This window comes from Periophthalmus magnuspinnatus, chromosome 11 (genome assembly GCF_009829125.3).
Source record: "Periophthalmus magnuspinnatus isolate fPerMag1 chromosome 11, fPerMag1.2.pri, whole genome shotgun sequence".
NCBI lineage: Eukaryota > Metazoa > Chordata > Actinopteri > Gobiiformes > Gobiidae > Periophthalmus > Periophthalmus magnuspinnatus.
This window is the reverse complement of record NC_047136.2, coordinates 29,206,341-29,221,502: the sequence shown is the minus strand read 5'-3', so window position 1 is coordinate 29,221,502 and position 15,162 is coordinate 29,206,341. Positions and strand designations below refer to the sequence as shown.

Below are 15,162 nucleotides of genomic sequence, written 5' to 3'. Positions count from 1 at the left end.
CATTGGCTCTTTGGTTGCTATGATACTCCCAGTCAGAATTCCAAATAAGGAAGTCACCTCCAGATTAACCGCTATAACTGCTAGCCTCGATGAGCTCCACTTGGAACTAAATGCTGTGGGTGACGTCACACTTAGTCTACAGGCTATGGATGTCAAAGAAAAAAGAAGTGTCGTCTCTGTTGTTCATTTCATTTCAGATTTTTTAAAAGTAAAGAAAAAAAAACTTAACCTACGATCTTATGTCATCACTGTAAAGAAAAGGTGAGATTCTGTATAGGCAGGGATGGCTCATCAAATGTGTCCTGTGTGTCAGATGCCCTATAATAAATAACTGCACATTTTAAAATTGCCTTTTCTGAACCTTTTGTGTTTCTGGGCATGAGGTGGCCAGTGCTCAGGGGGAGGTTTAGGATACTGATGAAAATAAAAAATACAAAAGACACTTCACCTGTACGTGTGTGTGTTTGTGTGTGTATGTGTGTGTGTGTGTGTGGGGGTGTGTGTGTGCAGACAGACACTTCACCTGTACATGTGTGTGTGTGTGCAGACAGACACTTCACCTGTACGTGTGTGTGTGTGTGTGTGCGTGCATGCCTCTGTGTGTGTGTGAGGACATTTGGACGTTCCTGTGAGGCATTTAGGGGACTCGTGCTGAGGACAGTCTGCTCGTCTCGGCGCAGATCCACAAACATGAGCCAGAGATTTTCCAAACAGCCGGATCTGAACCGAATATCGGCAAACATCAGAGGATTCCCGCAAAACGACACCAAATTTACCAAAATGTTCAACAAATTCTGCACAAATCTCAAATACAGATGAAATCTGCCAAATGTTCAAATCTAACCACACCGAAGAAAAACTGTTTTTAAATTAGAAAGAATAACAAGCTGGGATACACTAGGACTGAACCAGTTTTAGTCCTGCACTGACAGAAAAAGGGACTGGATTTGTGTAAATATCTAGAGGTTGTAATAAAATTATGTTTAGGTTTAAACTTAATTACATCATCTTTTTTACAACATAATCACCACTTTGTCATGTTGATGAGATGTGATCAAATCAACCTGAAAGCACAGATTTATTTTAAAATCAACCATTTATTACCCTTTTAAATGAACCGTATTTTTATTGTCTTTTCATTCTATTTTACACAATTACCTGAAAATGCAACATCAAATATCCTGAACAGGGTTTAAAGTAAAAATACACAAAAACACTCAGTAGTTTTCAACAGTTTTGTGTTGTCTTAAATGAATCCAACACAGGTACAGTGACAAACAGCCGGATTGGATCTGGACAGCGGAAGACTCTGGTCTCTGTCTGTGGACACAGCAGAAAGAAATCATGACCATATGATTATCATTGTGTTTATTTGATGTGAAATGTGTGTTATTTTTACATTACATTTTATTTATGCAATTCATTAATGACCAGGTCAGAATCACATGCGTGTTATAATAATGGACAAGGTCAGAATCTCATGTACAATAAAATAATGGACTCACCATGTGCTGCTTTTCTTCTTCTTCCTAAGTAGACATTCAGTAACAGGAAGGGCATCTGGATCAAAATGTCACACCATCCTGTAGAAATGTTCAGTGAAGTAGAAGTGTTAAAAGTTAACTGGGAAGCACATGTAAAAAATAAATTGTGTTAAAACAGTTGGTTCACTGACTTCATCTGCAGCATGTGTGTTGGTGGTTCTTTGAACTCCTGCCTTTTCTTAAAGCCACAGGGATGTGATCCTCTCTCTCTTTTTGTTTGAAATGATAAAGTCATTTTAAGACAGTGCTACATAAAACAACTAACTAACATCAAGTATAATATGTGTTAGCTTACCAGCAGCTACAGTAGTGCAGTGTACATCACTGCTTCATGTCTGCAGACTGTGAGAATTGTACCAACATTCGAATTTGTTGCTCCCACACTCTTGCTACTCTTGTCATGCTAACAATTAATTTCATAGCTCTTACATTAAGCCTAATTTCAAATAAAGCACACGCAAACATGTGTTTACAATGATTACATCTAGACCAGAAAACATAAAATGTTTGAAAATTCTTACCTCCAGAGCAACTCCCACAGTCCTCCTGGTTCCACCAAAAATGATAACAAAATCAGCGTGATTAAAACACGCACGTTTAAAAGTCAAGCAACCTTTGCTGAATACAGAATCGCAAAAACGTCATGTTGTTGTCAAATTTGTGTTTTCAATTTGAGCAACCCCCCTCACACCATTTTTTCAGTGTGCTTCAGTCCTGGTTCAGTCCTGGTTCAGTCCTGGTTCAGTCCTGGTTCAGTCCTGGTTCAGTCCTGGTTCAGTCCTGGTTCAGTCTCGGTTCAGTCCCTGGTTCAGTCCCTGGTTCAGTCCCTGGTTCAGTCCCTGGTTCAGTCCCTGGTTCAGTCCCTGGTTCAGTCCTGGTTAAGTCCTATTTTAGCCCTGGTTTAGTTATGGTTCAGTCCTGGTTTTGCTGTAGATGAGGTTTTTTGGCCTGAGTCCAGCTGGAATACTCTCTCCACAGTTCAGCGCCACGAGACGAAAAGACCGAAATATTTACAGAAAAAACTGCCAAAAAAATAAAAAATAAAATAAAAATCTCCAAATACAACAAGGAGGGGCAGAGAGCGCCACCTGTGCCCAGAGCAGAGCAGCGCAGAAACACTGAAGAAAAGCACCAGACCCAAATCTGAGCCAGAACTAAACCAGGACCAAACCGGGACCAAACCGGGACTAAACCAGGACTAAACCAGGACTAAACCAGGACTAAACCAGGACTACACTGTGACTAAATCAAAACTAAATTAGGACTAAACCAGGGTCTAAATCAGGGTCTAAACCAGGACTAAGCCAGGACTAAGCCAGGACTAAACCAGAACTCAACCTACAACAGGACTAAAACAGCACTTCACCAGGATTAAACCAGGACTAAACCAGGACTAAACCAGGACTAAACCAGGACTAAACCAGGACTAAACCAGGACTAAACCAGGACTAAACCAGGACTAAACACAGTCAGTTCTTTGTTGTTTGCTGGACTTGTTTTGGTGCTAAACTGTGATGGTGTTGTTGGTGTGAAAGCATCGGACAAAGGCCCAGCTGTCGTCCCAAATGTCCCGAGACAAGACAAGGAAACATACAACAATTATTACTAACTATTACTACAGACACTTCCAAAATAAAAGGATTAACATAGACATTTTCAGAATAAAACTTTTACAAACCAAGGACTTTCAAAATAAAACTACGATACAAAGACAAGAAAAAATCTATTATCTATTACTAACTATTGCTATAGACACCTTCAAAATAAATGAATATACCACATACCTTCACAACAATACTATCACACATCAGAGACTTTCAAACTAAAACTACCATACACCAGACATTATCAAAATAAAGCTATCATGAACCAGGGAACTTAAAATATACCAGACCAAATATTCCCTTCAAAATAAACCCATTATATACACCAGGGGTCTATCCAAATAAAACTATAATCTACCAAACAGCATAACAATTAAACAATCCAATCCCATGACAACTTAAAAAAAGTATTACATACATGTGGTCTTCAAAATAGAAATATTAGATGCATAAATGTCCAATACCAGGGAACTTCAAAATAAAAGCTGAGAGATGTAAAGTGTAAACCAAAATAAAAGCATGTCATTCCCCCCAGAAAAATTTGAAAAAAGTTGAAATAAAGTTGAAATAAAGGGCTTGTTCCTGATTTTCCCATGTATTTGAATGAAATGGGTCCCAGTACAGATATACTGAATAAGCAGCTCTTGAGGTCAAAATAATGTCATTGTGTATTAGGGATGGGACGATAAACAATAATAGTGTTTATCGTGATAAAATTGGCACACAATAATTGTCTGTGGGACATTTTATATAATTATGATTTATTGCTAACAAAGATAATCGCCGTTATGTCTCCAGAATGTGGGGGGTGTCTGTTGTCCTAAACCCCAGCGTCTTAGGGGGCCCAGAATTGTGTTCTCGACAGAAATCTGGGGGCCCAGGTCAAGAAGTGTCACAATTCTGGGCCCCCAGATTTCTGTCGAGAACACTGCTTATTCACAAGATTCTCTGCTCGGCCGTAGTGTTTTCACTGATAACAAAGTACAGTTATATAAAAAACGTTTAAACACGGAACTTATTAATAACATTAAAATTATAATTATTCATATCCATAACATTTTTTAAACTGTCAGCAACTTTAATCGTTACTGTGATATAACCGTTAATCGCAATTATTTTGGCAATAATTGTGACATAAAATTTCAATATCATCCCAGGCCTACTGTATATTGTCTGCATTTAATTATGAAGCATTTAATTGTCAGATAATCAGGAAGTGCACTGTTGGCATGCTAAAACTGCTCCGGTCCCTGAGAGTTGGGAAAAGCGCATATAAACTCATTGGGGTGAATAATCAGAATGCATAAGGTAAGTGAGGTATAACTTTGGACTGCAAACCATCAAAAATTAACTAGAATTTTTTAAGAGGACGTATTGTGCTTGTGTCATCTCTATAGATACAATCTGTGACATCCTTGTATCATTATGTTATAATTTGGACATTGAAACACAATATTGATCTAAAATGATTTAAAACTAATTAAACAGTTAGAAAAAGGCGGTGCCCAATGGGAGTTAACGTCGCTGCAAGTGGCATCGTTCCTAAAGTCCACGCCCAAGTATTTGATCTGGTCTGAAAACGACTTGATCACATAATGTTTAAACTCTTGTCTGTGGTGTTACTGAGCGATGTGTCAGTGTTATGGTATGTCACCTCTATTGTTTCTAAGGTAACTCCATCTAGAGTTACCCACATGTGACGGCTGCAGAGGGACCATAGGGACCATAGGGACCAGTGACAGTGGGACAGCTTCCCTCACAGCCTCTGGTGCGGGACGGTATGAATGGTTTAATCATAAATGGTAAATAAATAAATAAATAATTGTTATCATAAGCCTGAACCATGTGGTCAAAGGTCAGGAGCAACTGGGTTTCACACGATCTCCTGTGCCAAAAGCTGTGCGGGACAGTCGTCAGGATATTATGCCTCTCTAGGTGTTTCAAGATGTGGAAATAAAGTGTTCCATTACCTTGGATAGTGTACATGCGAGGACACAGGCCACACAGTTTATTTTTTCTATACCAATATGACAATGCAATGTTACTGAATCACAGATTTAAAAAATAAAGATCGAGGTTACATTGGAGCAATGACATCTTGAATACTGGAGAATAAAGATTACTCAAACATGAATCACTCTAAATACAACTTCTGAGAGAAAATGAGAAGGAAACAACTATAACATATTTAAAAGCTCTGAAATGTCCAGTTTGCAGAATAGACCTGATTTAAGACACTAAAAACCTGACACTGCTCTTTTCGGTGTAGTTTTAAAAAGATACATTGTTGGATTGTAAAGCAACTTTGTGTCTCCTTTTTTGGTTAATTTTGTTACAGTTTGACAGAAAAAGAACAGAACAAACTGTTTCTGGATAATAAAGTACAACCAGTGCATGGACAACACATTTAGATCAGAGGAAAAGTGTCTTGCTCAAGGACACACCTGGTGCTACAGCAGAACAGAGGAGAGTTCAGTCCTGGTTTAGTCCCTGGTTTAGTCCCTGGTTTAGTCCCTGGTTTAGACCCTGGTTTAGTCCCTGGTTTAGTCCCTGGTTTAGTCCCTTGTTCAGTCCCTTGTTCAGTCCTGGTTCAGTCCTGGTTCAGTCCTGGTTCAGTCCTGGTTCAGTCCTGGTTCAGTCCTGGTTCAGTCTTTTCCAAAATTCCACCTCAAATAATTCAATATTTTTCAAAACAAAAATTTGTCCAAATGAAACAGTTTGTTACTCACTGCAGGCAGAAAGCTTTCGTCCAATCAGGTCACGGCGCTTCCAAGTCTCAGCCAATCACAGTTCAGCACGAGCCGGCGTCGCTGCAGTGCACTGTGGGTAATAATCTCCAGGTGAGACTCGATCTGCGACAAGGAGAAAAAAAGAGAGATAAAAGAAAGGAAAAAAAAAACATTTGAAATAATCAGACAGAGTGAGAGGGAAAAGAGGGAGAGGGGGAGGCAAGAGAAGGAGGGAGAGAGGGAGGGTGGGAGACCATGGGAGAGAGAGGGAAGGAGAGAGAGGAGGAAGAGAGGGAAAAGGAGAGGGAGGGATAGGGAGAAAGAAGTAAGAGAGGGAAGAGTGGGAGAGAGAGGGGGAAGAGAGGGATGACAGTGGAGAGACAAGGAAAAAGAGAGAGAGAGAAGAAGGGGGCAAGGGAGGGGTGGGAGAGAGGAAAAAAAAAAAAAACTCCAACCAAAAAATTAACCAGCACCAAATCCTGTTTCCGTGGCAACCGCAGCCAAAACCACGGCAACAGCACCGAGCAGCGCCGCGACGCAGAGGGGAATTAGAGGTTAGAGGAAAGAGAGAGATAGAAGGGAAGTGAAGAGAGAGAGAGAGTGAAGAAAGAGAGGAGGAGGGGGGAGGGGGGGCAGCAAGAGAGGAAGGAGAGTGAAGAGAGATGGAGAGAGAAGGAGAGAGAGAGAATGAAGAGAAGAAGGGGGAGGGAGAGGAGAAAGAAGAGTGAAGAAAAGAGGGAGAGATGGGGGGGAGAGAGATCTGGTGAAAATTTTGGTCCAAATAAGAAATTCTGGAGTGAAATTCTGAAAAAGGCCGAGGTTTGAGGAGAATACAAATAAAGAACCAGGTCTAAACCAGGACTACACCAGGACTATACCAGGACTGAACCAGATCTAAATCAGTACTGAACCAAGATTGAACCAGGGACTGAAGCAGGACTAAACCAGGACTAAACCAGGACTAAACCAGGACTAAACCAGGACTATACCAGGACTAAACCAAGACTAAACCAGGATCAAACTAGGAGTGAACAAGATCTAAATCACATCTAAATCAGGACTGTACCAGGACTAAACCAGGATTAAACCAGGACTAAACATGTCTAAAAAGATCTGAACTAAACTGGGGCTAAACCACTAGCAGAGGAGTAAATTTAAATACAAATCTAGTTGCCGGGGAAAAGAATTGTGTCGTGACATTTGAAAAAAAAAAAAAAAAAAAAAAAAGGTAAAACGAGACAAAAGACACAAAAGATGCCAGATTCAGCCCTGGTTCAAGCCTGGTTTAATCCTGGTTCGGTCTTGGTTCAGTCATGGTTTACACCTGGTTTAGGCCTAGTTTAGCCCTGGTTTAGTCAAAGTTCAGACTTGGTTTAATCCTGGCTCAGTCCTGGCCCAGTCCTGGTTCAGTCCTGGGTCCAGTCCTAGTCCAATCTTGGGTCCAGTCCTGGTCCAATCTTGGGTCCAGTCCTGGTCCAATCCTAGGTCCAGTCCTGGACCAGTCCTGGCTCAGTCTTGGGTCCAGTCCTGGTCCAATCCTAGGTCCAGTCCTGGACCAGTCCTGGCTCAGTCTTGGCTCAATCCTGGTCCAGTCCTGGTCCAGACCTGGTCCAGACATGGTCCAGTCCTGGTCCAGTCCTGGTCCAGTTCAGGTTTATTCTTGGATCAGTCCTGGTTCTGTTCTAGTTCTGTCCTGGCCCAGTCCTGGTTCAGTCCTGGTCCAGTCCTGGGTTAGTCCTGGTTCAGTCCTGGTTCAGTCCTGGTTCATTCCTGGATCATTCCTTTAGCCTTTATTTAATATTTATTTTAACCATAATTTTGAATCTTTCATGAAACATAATTCAAAACATTCATTGTTTAAACGAAAAAAGGTGAATAGATAAAAATAAAAAATCAGAGCGACACAAGTTATTGATTTTTTTTTTTTTTTTTTTTTATTTTTTTTTAGCCTAAAATATTTATAAAATGGGTTCAAATGACAAAACTAAAACAACTCAAAGCAGCGACTCTCATCAGGAACTCATTTGAAAATAAATTATGAATAAATTAAGAATCTGGTGAAGGTTTTGGCCGAATATTGTGAATTTTAGCCTTGGGTTTGAGAGACAAGGACAAAGCAGAGAAACATGAACCAGGACTAAATCAGAACTGAACCAGGCCAAAACCAGGACTGAACCAGAACTGAGTCAGAACTAAACCAGAACTAAACCAGGAAGGACTGAACCAGGACTGAACCAGGACTGAACCAGGACTGAACCAGGACTAAACCAGGACTAAACCAGGACAGAATCAGGACTGGGCAAAGACTAAATCAGCATGTCCTCCGTGTGTTACTGTGGCAGAGTAGTTATCCTGTCTCCTCCTCTCAATAAAGAGGTTGTGAGTTAGACTCCTGATCTCTGAATGGAGTGTGTTACTGTGGCAGAGTAGTTATCCTGTCTCCTCCTCTCAATAAAGAGGTTGTGAGTTAGACTCCTGATCTCTGAATGGAGTGTGTTACTGTGGCAGAGTGGTTAGCCTGGGTTTTTGGCAGATTCCCTGTGTAAAGATGGAGCTGCAGAGAAAATAAACACAAATTCTCCCAAAACCAACAGAGGACGAGAGATGAACGAACAGAATCCATCAAACACATGTCCAGAGAGAGAGAGAAGTATTCACCACATTTACAACGGACTAGTGCGGTCACGATACTAACACTTCAAACTCGATTTTGGTACTAAGGAATACACTCAATGCTCAATACCAATTCTGATACCACAGTGATATTAAAAAACTCTTTCTTTAGACAAATGTGATTTTCCTCATGAAATGTTGTACTTTGTGTTCTACTCCCATGTGTGTTATATGTGTGTGTGTAATGTGTGTAATCCTTCTGTGTGTAATCCCTCAGTGTGCAGTACATACATACACATAGTGGTCCATGGGTGTATACTAGTCTGTGTGTCTTGTGTGTCTATGTGTGATGTGAGACACATCATTATAAACATTATTTCTGTCCTGTGAATGTGTCAAAATGGGCATCTAGTTTCATTACTAGTTTTAGTATCGCTAAGTATCTATCTCTTTCGATACTTTTGACCTAAAACGCCATGGCTGACCGATTAATCGCCTAAAGGTTTACCGCCCTACAGATTTGAACAGGATTTATAAAATACTGAACTCACTATATTAACCTGCACACAGACCTCCGAGTGCACTAAACAACCAAATTCAAATCCTCTTTGCCCCAAAACCTCTAAGACTCTTGTGCCAGTCTACAGCAAGTCGAAGGGCAAAGAACCCACTTTGTGCAAACCATGGCCTGTATAAAGAAGTAGACTAAGGGAGTGTGACCTCAGCGTTTGGCTCCAAGTGCAGCTCATCGAGGCTAGCAGTTACAGCGGCTAATCTGGAGCCCAGTTCCATATTTCAATTCGGACCGTGAGTATCATAGCAACAAAAGAGCCAATCAGGAGTGAGGCTGTTGAAGGTAACACCTCTTCCCAACTGCACCGCTTGTTTGGCAGGGGGTGGGTGCTTAGTAATACTGTCTACCAAACTTGTTGCTAACGTTAGTGGGAGTGACCTCTGGTAAATAACGCACCTGATTGATCTGTTCTTAATGTTCATATCTTGACTTAGGGACAAAATAGTGAAATAAAAACGCCAGGATTATGTAGAGGGGGTTAATACAAACATTTTAAGTTCAGAATGATAAGTCTGTCAGCAGCAGAATCAGGAAGTGCACCGTGAAACTCAACAAAACTCTTACTCTGGTCTCTGGAAGTTGTAAAAAGTGCTCATAATCTCACCACGGTCAATAATTACAATGTTCAGAATGCATTAGATAAGTGAGGAATAACTTTGGAGCAAACTGATTCTGTTTTTCTCGTTTCTAAAACCGGAAAAATCAGGTTCAGCACCTTTAATCAAATGTTTGGACCTTTTGTTAAATTTTAAATCTCATTATTGTATCGGTGATCAACAGAAAAAAAGGAAAAAAAAAAAAACACAGCTTCCAAAATTAAAATATGAAAATTGTAATTGTCCCAAAACATGGGTCTTTTCAAAGTAAAGGTCGCTTAAAGGCCAAAATCATTAAAACTGCAAAATTATAATTAAGAAAATATTTTAAAATCTCTGAAAGAAACAAGGGCTCATTTATGAATGTAGCAAATGAACAAAAAACAACCAGATTCTGAATGTTTAATTAGTTCTGGTTCAGACCTGGTTCAGTCCCGGCTTAGTCCTGGCTTGGAACTGGTTCAGATCTGGTTCAGATCTGGTTCAGATCTGGTTCAGATCTGGTTCAGATCTGGTTTAGTCCTGGTTTATACTTGGTCTATCATCATGTAAAACAAATCCAGTCCGACCAGTCCAAACCAGAACCAAGTCCAGGCCAAGTCTTGGCTCTGGACCAAACCGTTTAACAGTGAAACTCCTCCAAAACGTGCAGAAGAGTATGCTTACACAGAGGCAGAAGTACTAGTATTAGCAGCAGTAGTAGTATAAGTATTAGCAGTAGTAGAAGCATTAGGAGTAGTACTAATATTATAGTAGTACTAGTAGTAGCAGTAGTCATAGTAGTAGTATCAGTTGTAGTAGCAAAGTAGCAGTAGTAGCAGTAGTAGTAGCAGTAGTAGTAGCAGTAGAATTAGTAGTAACAGTAGCATTAGTAGTAGCAGAAAAAAACGCTACTTCTCCATAACAACAAGTACAACAAGTACAATTAAATAAAAGTTGTTTAAATAAGTAACGTTTTCATAATTTTAAAATTAAAATTATTCATATCCGTAACAGTTTTCAGCTACTTAAATAATTACCGTGATATAATGGTTAATCACAATGATTTTGGCTATGATAATCATAACACCACATTTCAGTATCGTCCTGTACCTGATGGTGGCGTCACGCTCCTTAGTCAAATTCTTGATACAGTCTACAGTTAACAGAAAAATCCAAACTGCTGGGTCAAAATAACCCTGAGTTGTGTTGGTGGAATAGTGACCCAGTGCTGGGTTATTTATTTACACAGGGTGGGCCACTTTAACACAGTATTTTTATAGCACATGAAATGCACTATATGAATAATTAAACCACAGAATATGTCAAATGTACTGCTCGTTTCCTTTCTTTAAACAAGCAACAAAATTGAGTTTTAAATTAAAATAATTACTTGGTGATACAGTACTGATATCGTGGGCTATTGTTTTGATATATCACCAAGTGTATTATCACAATTCAATATTTCAGCATTTTTGCACAGCGCTACTTTACTAGTTTAATGTTATATTAGACCTGTCATGATAACACATTTTGAAGCATGACATATTGCTATACCCTAAAAAATGCTTGGTTGTTTTTTTTCTACCCCGTTGCTGTGTTAGGGCTGTTGGGTCACTTTTTGGATTATCTTCACACAGTTGGCTCATTTCACTTAACCCAAATGCTGGGTCAACAAGCTGGGTGACTTCAAGTATGACATAATGACATTTTCCCGCCTTTCCCCTGGTCTACTCAGCAGTCTGGGTCAAATCCTCTCAAACAACCCAGCCAAATGGGTTAAATACAGACTCTTCAACTGTTTTCAGCAGCAGTTTCCCCCTCCTCTACTGCTCCTGAGAAACGTCTGTTAAAAAGTATTTATACATAATCATCATCATACTGTTTCAGTTAATGGGACTAAAGAAACGTGAGTCTGAACTCTTTAACTTAAGCTCAGCACCAGAAATGTGAGTTCATTTTGGATTTGAATGTTTCTCAGATGAATCCATGACATTTAGGTTTGATGTTACACCATCACTGTTCTACTTGTGAACATGATGTTTCACCATCACACTGTTTTACCTGTGAATATAACGTTTCACCATCACTGTTCTACATGTAAACATGTTTCAGCGTCACACTGTTCTACATATGAACATATTGTTTCACCATCACTATTCTACCTGTGAACATGTTTCAACATCACACTGTTCTACCTGTGAACATGACGTTTCACTGTCACATGTTCTACCTGTGAACATGACGTTTCACTGTCACATGTTCTACCTGTGAACATGACATTTGTCTGTTCCACTGTGGAATCTCCTGAGACTGAAGCTGTGGAATCTGAGCTTACCACTCAGGCTTCTGTCACTTGAATAAGTCCAAACTACAAGGACCGTTTGAATGAACAGTTTAATGTGCAGCTGTTTGTTCTCACATGTTTTAAATGTAATTATTTATTTTAAAATGCTTTTGTAAAACATGTCTCTTAAATAGCACTGTGATGGTCATTATAAACATTAACCCATGTATTGGGTAGAATTAACCCATCAGAGGAGTTAAATTTGACCCAGAATTAAGTAGGAAAAAATAACCCAAAAAGTTTTAAATAATCCCCCAGACTGCTGGGTCAAAATAACCCAGAGTTTGTCCAATAGTGACCCAGTGCTGGGTTACTATTTAACCCAACCTGTGTTGGATTAAAAATTGAAACTATTTTATGTCACTGACACAAAGCAGGATAATCCCAGTTTAAACACACAGTATCATTAAGAAGGCTGAGCTGCAAGAATAAACAGCAGAATGACCCCGTAATTGGCCATAAAAGCGATCATTTCAACCCTCTTCTATTCAAACCTGACATTATCACATAAAAATGGCAAAAAAATCTCTTCACTTTTACAAAGAAATAGTACGCAAAATAAATATTGAGTTCCAAAATATACAGTTCCACCTTTCATATACTGAACGATAAGTGGATAAAGTTATTATCGTGACTCATGTACTGTAGGAACAGCAGCCTGTCGCTCCACTGAATAGAGCTTCACTCATACACAACACAGGTTAATCTGTTGTTTTTGCAAATAATCATGTTTGTAATTGATTGGGGCAATAATCATTTTCACAATTAAAATGAAAATTATATTATTCAAATTATAACACAGACAGTTGTCCTCGTCCTGCTCTGACATTTCTCTGTTAGACTTTACCAAGCTACAGTTTCTGAGAGGGCATCTGACACACAAAGATACAGGAGGACAGGAGGGCATCTGACACACAGTGATACAGAAGAATGGGAGGGCATCTGGTTGCTTTCACTAACACCAGCAGAGTAACACCGAAGCTGCTAACGTGGCTAACACCTCCATCACACGAGGCTAATTTACACCAGCGATATGCAGCAGACACGCAGAGATGTGGTATTTTCAGAACAAACATCCAAACCAGGCCTAAACCACAACCAGGACTAAAATCGCAACAAAATCAAGACTAAACCAGGTCTAAGCCAGGTCTAAACCAGGTATAAACCAGGACTGAACCAGGACTGAACTGTAAACTGTAGCGTTCTGGGGTGTCGCACAGAGGTCAGTAGGTCAATACTTTCGCTTCAGTGAAAACAACAAAACAAAAAAGGAAAGTTCACCACGAGGTTAAAACTAGTTCTGCTTTAGTCCCGCTTTAGTCCTGCTTTAGTCCTGCTTTAGTCCTGCTTTAGTCCTGCTTTAGTACTGCTTTACTGCTTTAGTACTGCTTTAGTACTGCTTCAGTCCTGGTTTCACTCTCATTCTCTGCACCTTCGTCTCGACACATCTGGACTTTGGCTCCTCAAAATCCAAACAATCCAAGCTCAGAGGATCAGCCATAATCCGGACGTGGACTGGACCAGGAATGGACCAGGATTTAAACAGGACTAAATCAGGGCTGAACCAGGGACTAAACCACTACAGGGTTAGCAGTTTTTATACAGAGCAGGACAGGAGATTTTCTTGTTTGTGGAGGAAATTATGTTGCTTCAAATATTTCAGCCTTTGTGATTTGCTAATTGTGTCCATTCAGATTGTGATTTCGATTGGATTGTGATTAATCTCGTGGCCCTACAGTCCAGTTGCTCCTGACCTCACCCCGTGCGTCCTGCTTTCTGCTGTGGCTCACATAAATTCCTCTCCTCTTAATAAAAAAAGTAAGTCCATTAATAAAAAGCGCTCGACTATAAGACACCATTGACAGATCAATCAACTACACAACTACAACCCAACGTTTGAAGTGTCTGTACTCAAGAAAATTAATATTGAATCGGGCAATATTTCATTCATTTGATCAATATGAAGAAAAAGAAATGTGTTTGCAGAAGGGCTGTCAAAACTATCAAAAATCAGATACTTATCAATACAAAAACTAGTATCAAAACTAGATACTCATTTGAGCAGGTATCAATAGTAAAAAAGTCAGGGCAGAAATGAACCTCCACAGAAATGAACCTCCTGAATATGATTATAATTATGTGTCTGTGTATGTTTCACAAGTATAAGACACACAGACTAGTATACACACATGGACCACTATGAACATACTGCACACTGAGGGATTACACACATATAACACACATGGAATAGAACACAAAGTACAACATTTAATGTGGAAAATCACATTCTACTGTCTAAAGAAAGAGTATTTTTTTTACTATCATCATAGTATCGGAATCTGTTCTTTAGAAACAAAATAGACTTTGACATTTTAATATCATGACAACACTAGAATATATCACCCACAAAATCTAAAGACTCCTGGTAGTCCTGGTCCTCCTGACAGGTTTAACTGATATTAAAGGGCGACATGTGAATTGCAACAGATTTTGGCACATGAGGCACTTCCACATTCCACCAATCAGAAGGTAAAAATAACCACACACCTAAAACACGCTAAGCACACTAAACATGGCACCTCTACACAGGACCCACCCTTCTACGCCGCCACGATTTTGGTAAAACGCTTAATTGTGATTTTTCTGACAATTGTGAGGGAGGGCATGTGACACGCAGTGACACAGGGAGGGCATCTGACACACAGGGGGGCATCTGATATATGGGGATATTTCAGAAAATATTTGTAGAGGTCTAAACCACACGTAAAAAAAAAAAAAAATTCTTTAAAGACAGGGTATTTTGTTCTTGACAACTGCACCAACTCAAATTGTGATTTTGATTTGATAAATTGTGCGGACCTACACCTTTTGACTCTGGGGAGGAAAAATTAAAGAAAAAAAAAAAAAGGTCTAAAATTTCAAAATCAAAAATGTCCACAATCAGGAAGTTTAACATTTAGAAGCTAACTATGCAGCAACACGAATACAAAAACCAAAGTATAACGTCCTACAATATTAACTAACGAAAGGCAATAAGGCATTTATCCGACAGCATCAAACATGACAACAAGCAGGATTTTCACCAGAAATCTCCAAAAGTCAAATCCATAAATGTTTTTTTCCTGATCATTTCTATCAGTGACGAGGTCCATTCTCCTGCTGTATTTATTCAACCA

At 39.6% G+C, this 15,162-nt stretch overlaps 2 protein-coding genes across 3 annotated transcripts in view; both read right to left on the bottom strand.

Moving 5' to 3' along the window:
* Window positions 1-15,162, bottom strand: part of LOC117378631 (proteasome subunit beta type-7-like) — a 273,780-nt gene that overhangs the window by 164,226 nt on the left and 94,392 nt on the right. The window lies entirely within an intron of this gene.
* The window catches only part of LOC117378964 (zinc fingers and homeoboxes protein 2), a 47,814-nt gene that overhangs the window by 30,624 nt on the left and 2,028 nt on the right, over window positions 1-15,162 (bottom strand). Inside the window, exon 2 of one of the 2 annotated variants that reach the window (XM_055225120.1) lies at window positions 5,878-6,000. The exons of the other annotated variant lie outside the window; for it this stretch is intronic. The gene's annotated coding sequence lies outside the window, so the exon portion shown is untranslated. The remainder of the gene's footprint in view (window positions 1-5,877; window positions 6,001-15,162) is intronic. 2 annotated transcript variants of the gene reach the window in all.